The following is a 17099-nucleotide window of genomic DNA, read 5'->3' as shown; positions in this document are numbered from 1 at the left end:
TCATCAACTCTTGAATAGAAGCTGACTTCTGTTCCAAGCAGTGATCTTGGATCTCTGTAGATAGACCCAAGGTAAACCGCTCAATCTGTTCTCTGAACGAGATCTTCTTGAATGAAGAGGCGGGTAGAAAAGAGTTCCAGAATCTTTCACAGTAAGAATTCACTGTATCGCTCTTGGTCATCCGGAGATGGTTCCAAGCAGCTCGTATATCTCGCTCAAACTCTTGAGTCAACCAAGAAGAAATAAAAAGCTTCTTAAATTTCAGCCATTTAAGTGGCGCAGTCTTGTTTAAAAGAAGCGTGGACCACCAAGTACGAGCATTCCCCTTAAAATAAGAGGCAGCTCTCCGAATCTTGGAGTGCTCTGAAAAGCGTCCTCCCGCAAAAGCGATGTCAAACTGCTGTATAAAAGACAAAGCCTTCGAAGCATCTGAGTATCCTGAGAAAGTATCAAACTTGATCGAGTGGCCACCTTCCTTAAACTCTCGGACTTTCTTGCTTTTATCTTCGAGAAAGTCATACTGGTTGGCTTTGTAAAAATTCTTCTTGTTCGCATAAAACTATCCATCATCAGAATCCGAGCTGTCTGTAGACGAGACCTCAGTAGAACTGTCAGTCTCTGGGCGAGATACAGCCTTCTTTGCCTTTTTCTTGCCCTTTCCGAACCTTTGTTTCTTGCTTCGCTTTTTACTTTTTCTGTCTTCTTCGCTCGAATCCGAGGAGCTAGAAGAACTGTCAGAAGAAGAAGTAGAAGAAGAACTGGGTACTCCTTCAAATCGAACACGCTTCTTCTGTTTCTTTGCCTTGTCAAAAGTCGACTGACGATCCAAATAACCTGGAAAGTCAGTGCTTTTCTTCTACTTTTTGCCGTGCTTTTTGGCTTTCTTTTGCGCGTCAAAAAGCTGAGCAATCCGTGCATCAACCACGTTCTCCAGTTCCTTCTCCGTATATTTCTTGGAGGCAGAAGGTTTCTTGAGAGCAGGTTTCGGGAGTGGTGTTGTGGTTCTTTGCCACTCCATCTGTACCTCTTCCAAAGAGGTCTGGTTCATATATTTTGCCATCTTCGGGTCCTTGGCAAAATTGAGCATCATCTTTGTTGCATCGCCAATCAATTGACGACGCTCCATCTCTTGCTGCTCCGCCTGAGTAGGCCTAGGCGGGCCATACTCCGTGCCGGAATCTTCGTTGTGATCCCAGCCCGCATCTCCAAATGCAAAGGGAGTCGACTGATCATTGCCTGAAGACATAGGTGCCACGGAAAAAAAAATTCGGGGATCGGATTTCCCGTAGAAGAGAAATCGACGGTGCTCTGATACCGACTTGGACACTCCAAGTCAAGAATCAACCGCGACAGCACCAAATAACCACTTCAAAACAATTCACAGATCACAATAGATTTGCACTGGCCCGGCGGAGTTCCGTGCCTAGAGATATTGGCCCCAAAGACTGGCGCCCCTTTCGGTATTTCTTTTTATATTAATCAGATCAAAGTACAAGAGTGTGGCTAGGGTTTCACTCTCAGACTCTACGTCCAGATGCTCTGAGAAGTGAGGCCCTCACCACTAATTTAAAGATTACAAGGGATGCCCAAAAGCAGAGCCCCAAAAGCTTCAAATCAAAAGCAGCAGTTCTCTCTCTCTTTAGAGAGTATCTTTTTTTTTAAACCAAAAAAAAGCAAGTTCTCTCTCTCTCTCTCTCTCTCTCTCTCTCTCTCTCTCTCTCTCTCTCTCTCTCTCTCTCTCTCTCTCTCTCTCTCTCTCTCTCGGCGTGGAGCCCAAAAAAGCAAGCAAAAAGCTGTCAACGCGTTTTGCGGCGTAAAATCCGCAAACTGCTCCTGCTGCCACGTGGCTCCCCAACACAATTAGGGTTTGCTGTCAGAAATTAGGGTTTCTGCAGAAATTAGGGTTTTTGGCAGTTTTTTGGGTTTGCAGGGATTTTAGGGTTTCAGCCTCAAATTAGGGTTTCAGCTATCCGTAGCCACGTTATCACTTTGTGACACCCTTTCTCGTGGGGATCCACAGAGGTGACTGCCTTTCAGACATTGAAAGAAAAATTGACTACAAGACCAGATTTGACTTTACCGGACTTGCAAAGTCATTTGAAGTATACTGTGATGCTTGTGGTCGTAGTTTGGGTGCGGTCTTGATGCAAGAAGACCATGTCATAGCTTACGAGAGCCATTTGTTCTCTAGGCCGGAGATGACAGCACAGATTTATGAGAAAGAGCTTTTGGTGGTTATCCGTGCTGTTACTCAGTGGCGGCATTACCTACTCGGAGCGGATTTTACTGTCTTTACAGACCATCAGAGTTTGCGCTACTTCTTGCCACAGAAGCAGCTTTTGGAAAAGCAGATGCGGTGGGCGAACATCTTGTCACAATTTCACTTCCAAATTGTCCATGTGCAGGGATAGAAGAATGTGGTGGCAGATGCTTTGTCTCGAAAGCCGTTGGATCTGGCTATTTCCGCGATACATCATAGGAGCTTCAAGGATATGGTCGATCAAGATGCCACAGATACAGATTTTGCAGATATTTTCACACGGATACGGGATGGAGAGACAATAGCTGGATATTCCCTTCGGGAAGGCTACTTGATGAAAAAGACTATGTTGTGCGTTACACAGCCGTTGAGGGAAAAGGTTATGACTGAATGCCACTATCCACCTTTTACGGGTCACCGCGGCATTGCTACCACCATGAAAGGGGTAGAGAGATACTTCTTTTGGCCGAGACTCAAGAAGGATGTGGAGGAGTTTGTGCGCAGTTGCTTGGTATGCCAAAAGGTCAAGTTTGACAGGCATAAGGCACAGGGATTGTTCCAGCCTTTACCCATACCCACCCGCCCCTGGGAAAGTATAGCGATGGATTTCATTTTTTATCTCCCAAGAACACAGAGTGGTCACGATGGAATCTCGACTGTTATTGACAGGTTTAGCAAACAGGCTCATTTCATTCCAGTGAAGAAAACAGTCAACCCAGATCACTTAGCGAGACTGTTTGTGGCCCAGATTTTCAGATTACATGCCATGCCTGAGACGATTGTCTCCGACAGAGACCCCAGATTTACGAGTTTGTTTTGGAAGGCAATTTGGGAGAACATTGGCGCGCGGTTGCAGTTCTCGTCATCGTTAAACCCGCAGACTGACAGTTAATCTGAGATTGCCAATTCAGTGGTTCAAGATTTATTGAAGTCTTATATCTCAGATCAGAAGACACGATGGGAAAGATATTTACCTTTGGTGGTATTTGCCTACAATAACATGATACACTCGTCGACGAGGAAGGCGCCATTTGAGATTGTTGAAGGTGCTGCGAAGGTTCCACCCTTCCTAAGCACGAAAGATAAGATCTTTCAAGCAGATGAATCTACGCGAGATCTGGATACGGCTTTCGCCAAGGTTCGCGAGACTTTGCAGAAGTCTCAAGAACGACAGAAGAAGGCAGCAAATCGCCATCGGTGCGACTTGAAATTGAAGGAGGATGATTGGGTGCTCATACGTTTTGAGAAGGCACGCCTACGAAAGAAAAAGGGAAAGGAGAGGCTTTTTCCAAAGCTTAGTATGCGATACTATGGCCCTTTCCAGATTACTGAAAAGATAAATGATGTCTCCTTCCGATTGAAACTGCCAGATACTTGGAGGATTCACAATGCTTTCCATGTCAGTCTCTTGAAACCTTTTAAAGGTGATGTGCATGATGATGGGGAGCCTGATGAGCAACCCGAAGTGGACGAAAACGAGGAGATCCTTGTTCCTGAACAGATTTTGGCACATAAGGATACGAAGAATAAGGGTAAAGTCCGAAGGCGGTTCTTGGTTAAGTTCAAGAATTATCCTGCACTTGATGCGAAGTGGATGGAGGAGGAGGACCTAGCAGATACTCCTCAGATTGTGAAACTTTACCTCGATGCTTTTGGTTTAGCATAGTCTACTCCAAATAGAACCCAGAATTCAGCTTGGGCGGAGATCTGGTGCAGTGGGGTGCACAAGAGGGGAGTCACTCCACCCCTTTGTCAATAGATGCCTTGATTTAGATACTAGAGCCACTGATGTCTCCTTGAGCTTCAGGGATACTCAGAGCTGACAGTATTCTGCTGTATGACTTTATGAAATGGAATTCCTGATAATGATACTGATTTGTTCTTGACTACTTGTGAGTGCAGGAACTGATAGCCGAAATGACTGCAGCATTTTGGTCTGATTGATCTCGAATAGACATGGTTGCAATAGGGGTTAGTCAATCGGACATCGATGAGGTCTCGATTGGACCTAGATGTGATTGCTAGCTACATTGTCGATAAATCATGGTCTAAGATCCGAATGAATGTTGAATGTCATGTGATGTTCTGTGATGTCCTGTGATGTGACTATCGTTTTGGTACATGTGCTAGATGTGTGTTCCTAGTACGTAGGTACTAACAGTCAGTGTCTGCTAAGACGGTTTATGGCTTTTGTCGGTTTTGCAGGCGTAATCGCGGTCGATTACAATGCTTTCAAGATGGGGGTATGTCACAAAGTGATGATGTGGCTACGGGTAGCTGAAACCCTAATTTGAGGCTGAAACCTAAAATCCTTGGAAACCCTAAAAACTGCCAAAAACCCTAATTTTTGACAGCAAACCCTAATTCTGTCGGGGTGCCACGTGGCAGCAGGAGCAGCTGTACGGATTTCCGGATTTTGCGCCGCAAAACGCGTTGACAGCTTTTGGCTTGCTTTTTGGGCTCCACGCCAAGAGAAGAGAGAGAACTTGCTTTTTTTTTTTTTAAAAGATACTCTCTTAGAGAGAGAGAGAGAGAGAGAGAGAGAGAGAGAGAGAGAGAGAGAGAGAGAGAACTGATGCTTTTCAATTTGAAAAGATTTTGGGGCTCTGCTTTTGGGCATCCTTTGTACCTTTAAATATATGGAGAGGGCTTCACTTCTCAGAGCATCTGGACGCAGAGTCTGAGAGTGAAACCCTAGCCACACTCTTGTACTTTGATCTGATTAATATAAAAAGAAATACCAAAAGGGGCGCCAGTCTTTGGGGCCAATATCTCTAGGCACGGAACTCCGTCGGGCCAGTGCAAATCTATTGTGATCTGTGAATTGTTTTGAAGTGGTTATTTGGTGCTGTCGCGGTTGATTCTTGACTTGGAGTGTCCAAGTCTGTTACAGGGCTAGCCAACAGAAGCAGGCAGAGCCACCCTCCGAGCCTAGGGCTCAAGCGGAGGAGGGTTGGCAGCAGGTTCATGGTCGACGTTGGCAGGGGACACCGTGCCAGCCTGGCACTCAGAGTGGTCCTCAAGCTCCTGCCCAGCAACAGTGAGTTCCCACGGGGAATCGTTTCGACCCTCTACAGCAGGATGAGGTCCCTGCTCCAGCCTCCACCTCAGCCTCACCTTCGACCGTCCCTCCCCCCCCGAGTTCCCCCTCCTTCTCCCTCTCGCTCTCCATCTCACCCTCCCACCTTTGCCGATTCCCCTCGCCCTCCCTCTCCCCCTTCTCCCCCTTCTCCCTCACCTCCTCCCGCTCCAGTCTTGCAGCCCTCTTCGACTGCTAGGAGATTTCTTGGCAGCGCCTTTGCCACAAGTCGCTTGGCGAGAGAGGGACAACCTTTCTTGCGACCCCGTCTTATGGTACAGACATCTCCCTTTGCAGCAGTTCCTCGTGGTCTGATGAGCTTCGACATTCGTTGTCGTTGGGATTTCTTTGCCTACGACTTTATACGGTTTCTCAACGACCCCTCACCAGACCTTGAGGCAACCTGCTTTAGAGTTCATATGTTGTTGATTGCAGCTAGGGGGATAGAGGCCTTGGACTCAACATTTGGCTTCTCTTTTTCTCTATGCGACAGGGACCAGACTGAGTGGACTATAGACTCAGTGTTGGAGTGGCTGTAGACACAGGCCCTAGAGTTCTCTCATCACATGGGAGACCTAGGGGTTACAGACTTGCTACAGACTCTTTAGCCATTGGCCAAGTTTGTTGTGACACCTCCAAACGCAACAAGATGTAGACACGTTGTGGTTTACTTTTTTGCTAACACGCAGAGCCCGCCATGCTATGTACACATACATGAGGACTCCTAAACAGAGGAGGTTGTTTCACGCACGGCTCGGTCTACTTGGGCTTGGGCTAGACACTCTATGCAATCACACCTATCTCAAGGACGCTCGGATGCGGATTACTCCCCATCCAAGCCTGCCTCGAGGATAGCACGGTTAGCTACTGCGGCAGCATCAGTTCTCTCTCGCTCCCCATGAGGATAGTCTCATGGAATGTACAGGGATTAGGTGGGTCCCAGTTTCAGCGTCAGAGGGGCCGGCTTCGTCAAGAGCTCCAACGATGTCTTGTGGAAGGAGAGATTGACCTTCTTATGCTACAGGAGCATCATCTGTATGAGAGCCGCATTAGACGTTGTGGTCAGCTTTTGCATGGACGGTATGAGACTTTTTGGTCAACTGCATTTGGACCTGGAGGCATCCAGGGCGGGGTATGTATGACTATTGCGGATTCTTTGCAGCACGCCATTGTGGGCAAAGGGATTATTGTGCCAGGCAGGGCTCAGTGGATCACTATGCAGGTTCAAGGTTGTCTCGTGGGCTTCCTGAACATCTATGCGCCCAATGTGGCGAGTGCACGTGCAGAGTTTTGGTCTCAGATTGTTGAGTCTCTGCTACAGGCAGAGCAATGGTGCATAAGGGGTGACTTCAACATGTTGGAGGAACCCTCTGACAGGATTGGTGATAGCCATACTACAGTGCATGGAGTTGAGCTAGCAGCTTGGGAGAGGTTTTGTATGACTGCGGGTTTCAGATGTGTGGCAACATTCCAGCTTTGTGAGGCCCCCAGACAGCCTAGCCTTCTCTCATTCGGACCGCAGAGTGGGCGGCGTGAATCTATCTCGAATAGATCGCTTCTACACTAGTGACCACTTCTGTGACTTGGGTGGGACAGTTGGCATTCTGGCAGGGACTTCCTTTTCGGACCATGCTCCAGTGATCCTTACAGCGACTGATAGGCAGAGGAGGGGGAGCACGATGCTTCGCATCCCAGAGAGGGTCTTGCTGGACTCAACGCTTAGAGAGCGAGTGGAGGCTCTTTGGACAGAGAGCTTAGACATGCAGGACTCTCTTGCTGACAGAGTGGCCTCAGGACTTGCTCAGCTTAGTCGACTCTTTCTTCAGCAGTCTTCGGCTCGCATGGCTGCAGCGAGAGAGGAGCAGGGTCTTCGACGAGGCGTTGCTTCCTTGCAGAGGATGCAGGAGCAACATCCAGACAGTCTTTGGTTGGAGAAGCAGTTACAGCAGGCTCGCCAGGAGCTCGTGAGCACAGAGGAGAGGTGCCATGAGTTTGCTTTCCATAGACAGGCATCTCAGTGGACCCAGGTGGGTGACAGAGTGACAGGCACTTTCTTTGAGGCAGTGGGACCTCGACATACGCATGCCAAGGTCAGTCAGTTGAGGAGGCCCGACGGGTCAGTTGCTTCAGAGCCAGAGGACATGCGTGCAGTTGCTACTGACTTTATCGTGATTTACTATCTGCAGAGCCCCAATCAAAGCGTCAGGATGCATGCAGAGAGCAGGTGTGGGCACAAATGCCTTGTCTTGTGACTGAGGAGATGCGTCAGAGGCTTGAGCTGCCTCTTCAGCTAGAGAAGCTACACACTGCTCTTAGCGCACTCCCCCATGGTAGCTGTCTAGGTGAGGATGGCTTGACTCCCAGCTTTTTCTTGGAGTACCGAGCCTTGCTTGGCTCAGATCTCTGTAGCTCTTTTCAATACATCCTGCACACAGGAGAGATGCTTGACAGCATGAGTGAGGGCCTGATTTACCTCATTCCCAAGGAGGGTGGCTCCTTGGATGAGATTCGACAGTGGCGCCCCATCACCATCTTCAACTCAACCTACAAAATTCTTGCCAAGGCTCTGAGTTTGAGGATTCAACCATTTCTAGAGAGCATTATGCATGGGACTCACACAGGTTTTGACAAGGAGCATAGTATCCTGGACAAAATCTTTAACTTTTGGGAAGCTTCTACCCTCGCGCGGCTCCGTGGTGAGGATTTGGTGATTCTTCTTCTCGATTTTGAGAAGGCCTACGACAGAGTTGACTCGGACTTTTTGGAGGGCACTCTACACAGGATGATGGGCTTCTTAGATGCCTGGATCAGAGGGGTGTCAGCTTTGTACAGACAGGCACACAGTCAGGTGCTGTTGTCGAGAGATAGAGGTGATCGTTTCATGCTCACACGTTCGGTCAGACAGGGCTGCCCTCTTGCCCCCTTTCCTCTTTCTGTTCTATGTTGAGGCGATGAGCAGGTTTTTGGTTTCACAGCAGGTTGGTTTACGTGGCTTAGCGCTCCCTATTCGGGGAGATGAGCTACTAGACGTTGAGTTTGCAAACAACTCAGCCTTGTGCTCGGATGGCCAGGAGGCCAACCTACACAAGTGTGAGCAAGCTCTTGAGACTTTCTGTTGTGCATCTCTGGCGCACTGATCAACTGGAGAAAGACAGTGGCTTTCTCGGTTGGTAGTGCTCCTACGCCCGATTGGATGCCAGGTGAGGGTTTCAGGTGGATTTCCCCAGGGAACCGCAGTTCGGTACTTGGGCTGTCAGGTTGGTTTCGACTTGTCTCCCGAGCAGGAGATTGCTCCCCTCCTCCTGTCTATCAGGAGGAAGTTGTTACATTGGAGCTCCGCACGACTTTCTCTGGCAGGCAGAGTTGTAGTGGCCAACCAGGTGTTGTTGGCTACATGTGGTACATCACTTCTTGTTGGATCTTCTCGAGTTCTTGTATCAGCCAGGGAGAGAGGTTGATCAGGAACCTCCTTTGGTCAGGGCGTGACACTCAGATAGCCCGAGCCAAAGTGGCATGGCAAGTCATCACTCTTCCTTGTTCTCAAAGGAGGGTTGGGGATCATAGACCCTGCACAACAGAGCAGAGCCCTTCTTGGGAAGTTCATCGTCAGAGGACTTCTTCCAGGTGAGGAGCCCTGGAAGGAGTTCTTGCTTCAGCGGCTTCGTGCTAGGGTGCCTCAGGCTGGAGGCCCCTGGCGACCCTCGACTCGATGGATTTTCACAGAGATGCGCAGAGTTGGCTTGAGAAGGAGACTATAGGACCGCTTCGTTGTGAGTCTGCTTCGGTCTTGGAAGCTACTGCGGCGAGGCCTGGAGCAGCGTCAGCCTACTTGCACGGAGGAGCGCCTGAGATAGCCCCTTGTTTGGAACCCCATGGTTAGCACTCAGAGAGGCCACTTGGTCGGTAGTCAGCCTCATGTTTCCTAGGTCCCATGGCACAGGGTCCAACATGCTCTTTAGGTGACTGGTTACAGTTTTCAAGCTTCTCAGAGGAGCTTCAGGGTATTCAGCTACAGGGCATGAGAGGGGTACAGAGCATGTGTCAGGACATCGTGGAGGCAGTACTAGCTGAGTGGCTCACACCTCTCGAGTCAACAGCGCCCAGATGGATGGGAGCCTTCACGCGACTGGAGGTTCTCATCTCAGGCTTGCTCAGAGACTATACCCTCCCTGTTTTTTGAGCTACAGGGTGAGGGACGTTTACAAAGAGTCACAGTAGAGGCTCCACAGGTTGCAGAGTGCTATTTTCAGAGGATCCGAGCGGTGGGCATCTGTGGGAGGACTTGTGTCATAGATCCCAACCCAACGCTCTTGAGACTGGCCACTGGAGACTATGGGTTTGGGAGAGCTGTCCACTGGCACGAGTACAGTGGGATCCTAGAGAGTGGCTTTGGAGGGACCCTTTCTCCTCAGCAGACCATCCAGGTGTCTCTTTCTTTCAGTACACTATTCGATTGGGACGTCACATACTGGCAGCGCAGAGGGAGGCTCGTCCTGCTGCAGCACCTCATTGGCAGGAGGAGAGTCTCATAGCTGAGTTCTTGGCAGCTTTTTGGGAGAGGTTGTGGGACTCCAGAGAGCTGAGGCGAGTCACTTTGTTCCAGTGGTTGGTTGCACACCGAGCTACAGCAGTTGGGAGTTGGCTTGTACATAGTGGTCTCTCGGCTGCATGTGCAGCTTGTGACCATCCTGTGGAGAGTCAACGTCACTGTCTTTGGGACTGTCCTTTGGCACAGCAGGTGTGGCTTCGTGTTCTTCGACTGATGCCAGCTCTATCCATAGCTCGGCAGTACACATAGGGAGCAGCTGCTTGGTCTACTCTCAAGGGCCCGGCACTTCAGTTTGAGCTATCCTCCACCAGCAGGATGATAGTGATGCAAGGGAGTCAACCTACTCTCCAGCCTGCTACAAAGCTTACTCCACAGGAGTGGTACAGTGAGAGAGAGGAGTGATGGGAGCTCATTAGCGGCCTGACACTCTGGTTCATCTGGCAAGCCCGCTGCTTCCACATCTTCGAGGCTCGCCCTGTACCACCAACAGAGACTGTTTGGGATCTTTGGCTTGAGCTGGTCCATACTCTCTGAGGACAGTTTGAGAGACTCCAGGGCAGCTCTGGCTGCATGCGGGAGCACAGAGAGGCATTCCTTCGACTCTGGCATCCTGGGCCTTTCTTCACCCATGGTCCAGGGTGTGCTCAGATGGCACTACCGTCCACCTATGTGGCTCTTCCCTCCTCCCATCTCTTGATTTAGCCTCATTGTACATATGCTGTTTTTTCAGTGGGAGAGTCTCCCCATCATGATTGTTGTAGCCCTCTCTTGCAGAGGTGGTTGTGGCTCCATGGGCAGTTTTCATTAACTAATAGAAGGATCTTTTTCTCGAAAAAAAAAAGACACAGTTGGCCGCGCACCTAGAGGCAACCGACGAAAACGCGCCCCTTTCCTTCAATTGGGCTGACTTCCAAGACAAGCTCAAGGCGCAGTTTATGCCACCACAGTACCTCGCACGGTTGAAAGACGATTGGCACAATCTCGAGCAAAATGGTATGCCAGTTATGTTTTTCTCTAATCGTGTTTTGCAGCTCGACTCACATTCGTGATGGTTTCCTGTATTTTAGTCACCGCCCTTATGTGATCCCTTTTCATAGGCATGCCACATGGTACGATGAACACGATTCACTCAGAAATGAGCACGGATATATGCGGATTACTCATGAAAAGATGAAATGTTTGCACCCAAGGAATTCACATTCCATGTCTCTTCCTTGGCATGACACAGTATCCAAAAGAGCACAAGAAGAATTGAGCATCAAGCATCGGCATTTCCATTGTGATTTGCCACAGTTGATAGATTTAGATCAGAAAGACAAGTTTCGATTCCATTGTTTGCGTGTGTTTGATGAACGGTTTGGCACTCCGTCTATATGTTCATCTACATTGCATGCACAGTCTTTACAGAAGACTAGAATTTTTCCAGTCACTTTACATGGAATGGGTATGTTCATGTTTTCGTGTTGGAAGTGGTTTCAAGAATTTTCATCCTCAGAGATTCTTGAAGAAGGTAGACGCATGACTATAGACGAAGTTGAAGCATTGAAGGAGCCATAGATGACTTTGTGTCGCTTTCGGCGCAGCCCAAAGAAGCAAGCGTTGCAGACCTTTATGAAGTTCAAGTATCGCACGACCCACACATCAGAGTGGACCGACAAAGAGTCCTTCCCAGAATTCATCCAGACGCTGTTGGCGATCTCCCTCGACACCATACAGTTCGGTATCAGTACCTCACTTTAAAAAGGAGGGGATGTCACGTGCACATCTAACCCTATGTATACGTAGACAAGCTACTTCATGGCAAGGGTTCAGTCAGCCTAGCTTAGAAAGTGTTCTGGCACTTTTGTGAGTCTGTTCGCAGACCGTGCATGTCCAGGCACTTAGAGTAGATGCATATCCTCTGATTGCACACAGCATGATCATCAAATTACCATCAGAACCCATCATGAGCATTTTTACAATGCACATACCTATTTTCCCTATATTAGCCATTTTTCACTTATTATTAATAAGTGACTTTGTTGGGAAACTCGGTAGGGCAACTTTGGCAAGTTAATATATAAGAAAGCTAGCGCTAGCACTTTCTGCAGAAGAGGCAGCAGGGACCAAGTGTCCAACAGTGCACCTTCTCAGCAAGACTCTCCGGCAGGCAACCTAGCATTTTCAGCCACCAAAGACGAGCATTTGCAGATCAGCCCCAGCGTTTTGCAACTTGCAGATCAGCTTGGCGACAGCAGAATCCATAGCGTTTTTGTAGCAAATGTCTCATCAGCCCTAGCGTTTTTGGAGTTGCAGATCGGCCCTAGTGTTTGTAGTTCCTTGACGACAGATCCCAAATTTGCATCAGCGTTTTCAGTTTTCAGCAGTCCATTTCCGCACCGCAACCCCCGAACCTTGCAGATCTCACCTTCCCGCAGCAAATCCTCGCCGCACGGTCAAATCAGCCAGCGTTTGCAGATTCAGCCCGCTATTCGCAGATTTCAGCATCTGCGTTTTCAGCGCATTGTCGTCGCATCGTCGTCATCGCCGTCATCACCGACATAGAGTCAGAATTCAGCAGATACCAGATTTACAGATTTCAGCCCTTAGCGTTTTCAGATTTCAGTCTGCCGTCTCGTCGTCGTCCTCATCGTCGTCGACATCGTCGGCAAGACCATTGTATTCAAGAGATTTGTGCAATCAATAGTAGACCACTCTCGCCATAGAGAGTGGGGCCTTCAGAAGAGGGTTTGACAACATTCGGGTGTCGTATTCTTCTCTCTCTATCTCTCAGTCTCAGCACCTTCATTCACAGTGTTTACCACTTTGTTTGTGATCATTTGCACTCTCTGACTAAAGGAACGGAAGGCTCTCCCTTCCGTAAGTAAAGGAACCCTTGAGCACAGTTCGGAGCACTCATCTTGAGCAAAGTTCAACATTCACTTCCGCTACACCTTACACCTACCATGAAGAAATACGTTCATAATTACGTGAATAGTTGCTCTCAATGTAAGAAAAAAGCCATCATAGCCCATGCCACCTTATTCCAAATTTCAGTGACACCACAATGGAGTAGATATGTGGTGGAATATCTGACCAACAGAACATTCTCTGAAGATATGAGTAAACGACGACGAAGAGCAATAGAGACTGAAGCATCCAACTATGCAATGATCGGAAATAAGCTCTATCGACGAGGAAAGGACCAACGTCTTAGACTGTGTGCCAATGAAGAGGAGTATCTTCCTATCCTAGAACAAGTGCACGAGGGTCTTGCAGGAGGCCATTTCTCTCATGCAACCACAACCAAGGCTATATTGATGGCAAGCATCTGGTGGCCAACCTTGTTTGTTGATGCCAAAGAATTTGTTAGTTGATGTGATTGGAGCAAAGATGCCGACGAGAATTGACAGTATGCATGCCATTGCGACCTATGATGGAGAGACACATTTGCTAATGGGATATAGACTTTGTTGGTCCAATATAACACCAACATACAAAACTCAGGTGCAAGATATTATTGTGGCCACAAATTACTTAATTACATGGGGTGAGGCAAGAGCCACTAGAAAGAACGATGCTAGAACCACAGTTGCATTCCTGTACGAATGCATATTCACTAGGTATATACTTTCTATTAACTTGTAAGTGATAGAGGTTCGCATTTCCTCAATAAAGTGATAGAACATTTACTGAGCAAGTTTATGGTGATACATAACAAATCCCCACCCTATCATCCTCAAGCGAATGGTCAAGGCGAACATACAAACAAGATCCTAAGCTTTGTGCTTACCAAGATTGTTAGTTCGGGTAGAACAGACTGGGAGACGTATCTTCATTCAACTTTATGGGCGTATCGAGTTTAATTTAATATAGCCTTAAACACAACTCCCTTCAACTTGGTCTATGGGTTAGACGCAATATTGCCCATGGAATTTCTATTACCCACTCTCAGAGCTGCACACAAGTTTGAATGGAAAGGGCATGAGATGTCAGAACGACTCGAGGACCTAGAACGACTAGATGAACAGAGATTGGTGGCCATCGCCCATATATATGTGCAAAAACGAAAACAGAAACAGTTTTTTGACTCACATTTGCTGATAAAAAATTTCAAACAAGGGGATTTGGTTCTAGTTTATTCCTTGAAACAATATATACCCAAATTCAAGAAAAAAGGACACGTTCCTTTTGTCATTGAGAATGTTTCACTGAGTGGTACTGTCAAACTAGCTACTTTAGATGGAGAGATCATAGAAAATTGGATTAGTAGCTATCGTCTTCATAAATATCATCTACCTTTGACTAATTCTTTTACAAAGAACGCATGCAGCGAAGGAACGTAAGCTTAAAAGGAAGCAGGTGAGTAACAAAGCCCAAGAGAAAGCATGCATTCGAGTTCTGAAGCGGAAGGCAACAATGCAACCGATCCCTCAAGCTCTACCCCTCAATACCCTTCAGATTCACCTCTAGCAAATGATGAGATAGAGACAGATGACGAATGGCAAGATGGATTCGACATGCACATAATAGTGACCTTGAAGGATGGGTTCAAAGTCAAAGCACTAGCTGATACAGACGCACGGCTTAATGCGATCAACTACAGAACGTACAAGAAAGCAACAACCCAACCGCTAACAACCCAACTGTTGGAACATTGCAGAGCACAAGTCAAAGGTTGCCGTAAAGAGCTAACACCAACATTGGGTCTGATTAATCTTAACATTTTTGTACATGGATTTGTATGCCCACATACTTTTATATGTAGTCTAAATGAGCATATGAATGAGGATATTGTGCTTATTGTGCTGGGAGTTCCTTGGATGCGCACTAACAAAGCCGTCCAAGACTGCGATGACAAGGTTCTAGAATTAACCCTCAAGGGTGGAAAACTAAGAGTACCGTTTGCTTATAGTCGAGAAGAGTGGAAAGCCACTCTCCAATCTCCGACGCCACCAAATAACAAGGAAAACTCCAATCCAGTGCCCACTACAATTTACCTAATTCATCCGCACAAAACAGACATGCAAGGAACCAGGCAATTTTGGGTACCCAAAACCCAACTCGCTATCAATCCTACACAAATTTATGTGCCTAAAAAACTTTTGTACACTATGAAGAAGCCTACTATTGTACCATCCTACCAACCACAACAACGGAAACTCAGACAACAAAATGGGTACGGAAACCTAAGCAGGAATCTAAAGCTGAGTCCAAGCCACCAACTGTTCGCAATCGGCAATTCAAGGCACAACCATGGGAAGTTATCTATTGGTGGGTACCAAGAACCAGTACGAGCAATACCACCCACGCCAATGCCAACCACTTCCGACACCATGGCTGAGAAATGTGTGCATAGCACTATCAAACAACGAGCGCAATTACTACAGGATTTTCTCTTCACGAGAGTTAATCAACAAGATGCTTCGCCAATGACAACCGTTTAGTACACTACTCAAGACCCACCTCTTGCACCGAATAGTGTTTTCAAATGCATTGACATCAGAAGCATGATAGGGCTAATCTCGACCATGCATAGACACGATTTTTGTTAGACTTAAACCACTTCGTTGCCATCTAGGGCATACTTGTATGGCTAGTATGTCTCCGGGTTGGCCACCCATAGTCTAAGTTGTACCTGGTCCAACCGTTCGAGTTTGGGGTCGGCCACCCACCTTGTCCAGGCGCCCTCATATACATTTCTTTTCTCGTTGGGTCGTGAGGGATTTCTTTGCATTGCCCTACCTCCCCTTGGGCACCTATTTATGGGGCCAAGGGGGTACCCACTTTTACCTTAGCTTGTCATTGTGCATTGGGTCTTTAGCTCATGGTAGTCATGGGGGGCTGATCGCCCCCTCCTCTCACACCTTGCATTTTGTGGTCTATTGTCTCTCTCTCTCTCCCTCCTCTCCTCTCTCACGCTTCCGCACACGTGCACTCTCATATGGTATCAGAGCTTTAGGCTCTCCATGATCCAAGGCGCTACATCGGCATAGGTACTCCCCCAAGAAGATCAAATCAACCAACGTTTTGGCTGATCTGCCAATGTTTTTGCATGAGCTAGGCACTGGCCCTCTCATAGGCATCTTTTGCATGTTAGTCATCATGTCGTGCATGCACTTAAGCATGTCTTCTATAGCATTGACAGGGGCTGCAACAGTTGGTGCTACTTGTGCTGGCACTCTATATGTGATTCATTCACTCTGTGCATCCTTAACAATGATTTTCTCGTTGAAAATCTTGCAATTGTCTCCCACATTATTTGCATTTAGGCTGCATGGTTCCCAAGTGGTGTGTTTTTTGCTATAGAAAATAGCATGCAGCTCCTTGTTAAGTACTCCTTCCATAAATAATGAGACAAGTCTCTCCTCGGTTGGGATTTCCAATTCCGGATATCTGTCGATATATTGCCTCATTCAACTCACACAATCTCTTACCATTTCTGTTTGTTTCTGTTTAAAGCTGTAAATTTGTGCCACAATGCTATGCTTGATTCTCATTTTCGAGCAAGCAGCAACAAATCGCATCGCCAAGGTCGGTAGATCGATTATTGATCCAAAAGGTACACTCTAAAACTAAGTCAAAGCCTTGCTCTCTAAGGTCATTCCAAACCCCTCAAATTGTGTGTGAATATCTGTTATGGGTTCAACTCTCATAACTTGTCTGAAGCTTGCTAAGTGGTCATACAGATCTCCTGACCTGCTGTATTTTTTGACCCATTTTTGGAAATTTGATGGTCTGACTCTACGGTTGTGTTCCACTCCCACTCACCTTGCTGGTGTTTCTTCCAATTGTAGCGCAGATAATGTGTCGTGCTCTCTACAGTGGGTAGTCCTCAGTGCAATGTGCGTGACAATCTCACTCGGTGCAATGCGCGTGACAATCTCACTCAAACAGACTGAATCTCCCTCAAACAGACTGAACAGGAAGGAACAATAGACGTCAACAGGGCTCGCAAAGACACAACAGCAAACCAGAACATATGACTCGACTATCTCAAAGACTGATACAGACTCTGGCGTGGCAGCACACTCAGCTCCAGCCCAGGACTCACAGGTACAATGGGGGTGTCGAGGCTCAGATGTGCCGGGATGGTGAAGACGTGCTCTGTGTAAAGACCCACTCTAGACGACTACGTACAAGATAATGCCACTGGCCCCAAAACGACTACTCATATGTACAATCATCAAGAGCCACCAACGGCTCATAAAGAACATCATCTAAGTCTATCC

At 47.6% G+C, this 17099-nt stretch overlaps 1 protein-coding gene across 2 annotated transcripts in view; it reads right to left on the bottom strand.

Annotated features, from left to right (window-relative positions):
* The window catches only part of LOC147444929 (FAD-dependent oxidoreductase family protein), a 109322-nt gene that overhangs the window by 72656 nt on the left and 19567 nt on the right, over window positions 1–17099 (bottom strand). The gene's annotated exons all lie outside the window — the stretch shown is intronic.

The sequence above is a fragment of the Adiantum capillus-veneris genome, chromosome 13 (assembly GCF_014529385.1).
Source record: "Adiantum capillus-veneris isolate H3 chromosome 13, ASM1452938v2, whole genome shotgun sequence".
Lineage (NCBI taxonomy): Eukaryota > Viridiplantae > Streptophyta > Polypodiopsida > Polypodiales > Pteridaceae > Adiantum > Adiantum capillus-veneris.
This window is presented reverse-complemented; position numbering and strand designations above follow the sequence as displayed.